The sequence below is a fragment of the Phyllostomus discolor genome, chromosome 10 (genome assembly GCF_004126475.2).
Source record: "Phyllostomus discolor isolate MPI-MPIP mPhyDis1 chromosome 10, mPhyDis1.pri.v3, whole genome shotgun sequence".
Lineage (NCBI taxonomy): Eukaryota > Metazoa > Chordata > Mammalia > Chiroptera > Phyllostomidae > Phyllostomus > Phyllostomus discolor.
The window spans coordinates 6,681,175-6,685,823 of record NC_040912.2 but is presented as its reverse complement, the minus strand read 5'-3'; the positions used below and the strand labels follow the sequence as shown (position 1 = coordinate 6,685,823).

The 4,649-nt window shown below is 53.4% G+C and overlaps 1 non-coding gene across 1 annotated transcript; it reads left to right on the top strand.

Annotated features, from left to right (window-relative positions):
• The first annotated feature begins 4,318 nt into the window (after window positions 1-4,318).
• LOC114508240 lies at window positions 4,319-4,426 on the top strand. The gene has a single exon (XR_003685494.1). It is a non-coding gene; the product is annotated as a U6 spliceosomal RNA (small nuclear RNA).
• The last annotated feature ends 223 nt before the right edge of the window (window positions 4,427-4,649 follow it).

Below are 4,649 nucleotides of genomic sequence, written 5' to 3'. Positions count from 1 at the left end.
TCGCCACGGAAGAAGGCCTGAGCCTTGTGTTTTTAACGAGACAGTGCTTTTTAAAAGACAGCGTTCTACCATTTATCCATCTTTTCCCATGACGAGAGCCAGTCTGAGCAAACATTTCATTTTCCTGGGGAAGCAGACACATCTGATGCCGCAGGGCTGGCAAGTGGGCAGAGTCGGGAGAGAAACCTGACGTGTTCCTTTCTACTGCTGTGCCTTGTTGACCTGCGTGGTCCTGTTTGGAAGGGACCCTCAACACCTCTCGGTCCGCGAGGCCGTCATTTTCACACCCATCGTCTTCAGAAGGGGTCTCAGAAGTTCCGATTCCAGGAGACTTTCGGTTGTTTAGAATCTGAATAGGCCGGAGCTTACTCTGTGGTTCATTCACTCAGCATACCAGTGTGGCCAGTGCATGGACACCCCCGCTGACCATCAGGCATTGGTCCCCCGGCCCGTGCAGTGACCTCTGGGGTTTGCTCCTTTCCCAGGTGGGGGGAGGGCGGCCCTCCTTCCCGGCCGACCCTGTGGGCTCGCCCGGCCTGCGTCACGGAGGTCATTGGACCCTGTGTGTTTTCTACAGATGTCTCTGGCATCCGAGAGGCCAGCGAGCCCGCAGCGCCTGCCTGCTCACACAGGGCCTTATCAGTTGTTGATGAGACCCTGTCTAGGCTCACAGACAGGCAGCTTCCTCCAGCCCCGGAGCCCGAGCCCGCTGTGGAGCCAGAAGAAGGTGATAAGCCTCCGAGAAGATTTTTCAGGAGCCTTGCCTATCTTCCCCACAAAGTCGCCAGGGTGCATTTTCCATGGTCGCCATTTACAGATAGGGGTGGCTGCGCTCGGATAAGGCTGGGGGCGGCGGCGGGGGGAGGGCCGTGGAAGGGGCCGAGCGGTTTTTCCAGTTAGCTACCCTTGGGAATCCCTCTGGACCCTACAGCCTCGGTCTTTGACGACTTTGTTTTTCTTTTTAATTGTAGAAGTCCCTCCCTAGCCAGCCATGCAAACCCTCTGCGGCTGGGTCAGACAGGGTGGGCCCAGAGCTTTACGGTGGAGAGTGGGGCCTCCACGGGCCTTCCCGACGGGCAACGTTCTGTCTGCAGCTGCCGGGCAGGGAGGCCTCGGTGGCAGGGGCTGGGGGCTGCCACAGAAAAGCCCAGGGGGTGAGTCCTGAGACCCGGGCTGGCCAGGTGACAGGAAATATGTTTATAGAATTGGCCGCAGAGCACACTCTGGACAGAGTCCCTTCGCCCGGCGTTCGGACAAGGCCCGGGGCAGCACACCGACACCAGCCGAAGCTTGCCCGGGGCCCAGGACACCTGCCTCTCTTCGGAGCCGGACAGGAGTGGTACAGAAGGCGTATGGCCGATTCTCATGACGTGTTAAATGAGGGCTTCAGGTCCTGTTCAAAAACACATCACCTTGTTTTCCGGTGTGAGCAAGTTACAGGTGTGTTCGGGCTTTACAAAGGGAACTGAAGTCCAGTGCGTTTTTAAAAATGCAGTCTCAAGTCATTTGTTAAGTGCCTGTCCGTTGCGCTGTCTCATTCCCTTGTTCTCACCGCTGTTCTCCGAGGAGGAACCGGGGTCCGGGGAGGCAAGCCGTGCCCCGTGTCACACGCGTGGTCGGGGTAGAGTGGCGTTTCAGTAAGTTACGGCTTTCCTCCACTTTGTGCTGCTTTCGTTTTTGTGACTGTTCGTTTTGTTTTGGTTGGTCCCCCAAAGGGCAGATCCAGACAGAACATAGTCTCCAAGGGCCGCTTTGGGGGTACAGCACGAGGTTTGCTAACAACGTGACAGCGTGTGTGCCGGCAGGTGGGGCGTCAGCGGAGGGCTGGGAGTAAGGTCAGGCTGGCCTCCAGGCGCCGACCCACTGTGCAGCACGCCCTCCGAAAGGCTGCTCCTTCCTCGATTCAAGTTTCCCGAGGGGTAACACCCAGGCCGTCATCCGTGCTTTTAATCACACGGCTATGTTTTTCCCACCGTGGGCTCTCGCCGCCGCATCACTAGTGTGTCTCAGATCCCGTGGGGTGGGGCAGGCAGCTCGGGCGTAGCCTCACGTCCTCGGAGCCCTGCAGGGCCCAGAGCTCAGGGATGGGCACAGAGAAAATGGATAGGACGTGGTAGCCCCGGTGGTCATCATCACCATCATTGTCATTGTGGTTTCTAGCAAGTCGCAACAGTGAGATTACGGACGGGGCCCTCTACTTCGAAGAGAAATGCAGGAGCAGAGTGAACATGAAATTACACATGATGGCCTTCATGTCAGGCTCCCAGCGAGCCACGGAGGAAATGAACGCACTTTGGAAATGCAAGTGCAGGGCGGGCGTCCCACTCCCCCACCGAGAGTGCCTGGACACTCTCTGTCTGGTCCCTGTTTGTCCTGAGGAACCTGGGCCTCGGGGACAGAGACACAGGTGGAGGGAGATGCCTCTGTGGTCCCTCGGGGGGAAAGGACACACTGGCATCTGCAGAGGACACTCCCCAGCCTAGCACTGACCTGCCTCCTCTACTTTGGAACTTGGTGAACTCAAGGCGACCACCAGCAAAGACCACCGACTGCTCACCTTCTAGGTAAGCTTCCTCGCCGGAACTTGGTTTTGAGGGTTTATTTCGAAGGACAAAGTGGGTGCCCACAGCTGCAGCTCACGGCATTAGCGCCCGTGGCCACTGGACGCTGCCTGGTCCCAGGCAGCTGTCTTCTAAAGAGCCACCTTAGGTCCCGCTGAAGTGGCCACAGTTCCGATTTAAAGGCCCCATGCTCCCCACCCTTTGAACTCTGGGGTCAGACTCTGCCACTAAAGGTGCCTCAAGAATCATTTAATAATGTCAGGGTTCTTTTTTCTCAATATGGTGTGTGGAGAAATATTGGGAACTTTGCTGTTTGGGGAAAATGCCAAGACTTTGGCTCATCTGAATTCACCTGGAATAATAACAGTCAAGACGAGGTGGGTGGTATGTCTATTCTGCAGGTGAGGAAGGACATAGGAGGAAAGGGAAGGTTGCACTGAGCTCTGAGAAGCTTAATCCTGGAAGGTTCTGGATGTTGGAAAGTGTGCTGCCTGGGTTTGCCTAGTTGTGTGTGTAACCCGGTGTGATGGGATGGCAGGTGGAGCTGTGCTTCCTGGCTTTGTGCTCCAGTACGGGTGGTAGCCTCCTGGGGACACTATGGGGCTGGTTTAGCTTCCCCAGACTGCGACTCAGCACCCTCTCTGGACCACTGACCCTGGCCACGTGGGGGTCATGCCTCACGGGCCTATGGTGCAGCGTCACCCCGGGGTCGCCCTCACCACGACGGAATGCAGCCAGTCGCACCCTAGACAATTCTCATGGCTTGAGTTACTGCACGGCTTAGCATTTATGAGTCTTCCTTCTCACATATTTTCACTGGTAAAATTGAGAAATACAAATTACCCACCGGAAAAATAAATACCATGTATGATTTTCTTTTTCTTTAAATGAAAATCATTTCTTATTCCCTTTCTTTTTTTAATCTTCACCCAAGTATATGTCCATAAGTGCATTGACTTTATTTTTTAATTTTTATTAAATATTTTATTATTATTCTACTGCAGTTGTCCCAATTTTCCCACCTTTGCCCTCCTCTGCCCAGCCCACCCCCACTCCCACAGTCAGTCCCCATCCTGTTGTCCATGCCCGTGGGTCATTCACGCATGTCCTCTGATTAGCCCCTCCCCCTTCCTTCCGCCCTCATCCCCCTCTCTCCTCCCCTCTGCTCACTGTCGGTCTGTTCCTTGTTTCCGTGACTCTGGTTCCATTTTGCTTGTTTGTTTTGTTCATTAGGTTCCTCTTATAGGTGAGATCTATGGTATTTGTCTGTCTTTCACTGCCTGGCTTGGCATAATGCTCTCCAGTTCCACCCATGCTGTCATGAAAGGTAGAAGGGAAGAGCTCCTGCTTCCCTTCTGCTGTGTAGTATTCCTTCCAGTAAATGTACCACAGTTTTTTGATCCATTCATTTACTGATGGGCACTTAGGCTGTTTCCAGCACCTGGCTATTGTAAATTGTGCTGCTATGAACATTGGGGGCTGCATAAGTTCTTTTGAACTGTTGTTTCAGGATTCCTAGGGTATAATCCTAGCAGTGGAGTCACTGGGTCAAAAGACAGTTCCATTTTTAGTTTTTTGAGGAAATTCCATACTGTTTTCCACAGTGGCTGCACCAGTCTGCATTCCCACCAACAGTGCCCTAGGGTTCCCTCTTCTCTGCATCCTCGCCAGCACTTGCTGTTTGTTGATTTGGTTATGATGGCGATTCTGACTGGTGTGAAGGGGTATCTCATCATGGTTTTAATTTGCATTTCTCTGTACTCACTTTGGTAGCACATGCACTAAAATTGGGATGATACAGAGAAGATTAGCTAGGCCCCTGCACAAGGATGCCCATTGACTTTAGAGTGAGAGGAAGGGAGAAAGAGAGAGACAGAGAGAGAAACATCTATGGGTTGCCTCCTGCACGTGCCCTGACTGGGGACTGAACCCACGAACTAGGTGTGTGCTCTGACCAGAAATCAACCCCACAACCTTCTGGTGTATGGGACGACACGCCAATCAACTGAGCCACCCAGCCAGGGCTTTTGTTTTCTTTCTATAATAAAGTCCTTTTGATCCATCACTTCATCAACTAGAAATTTAGTA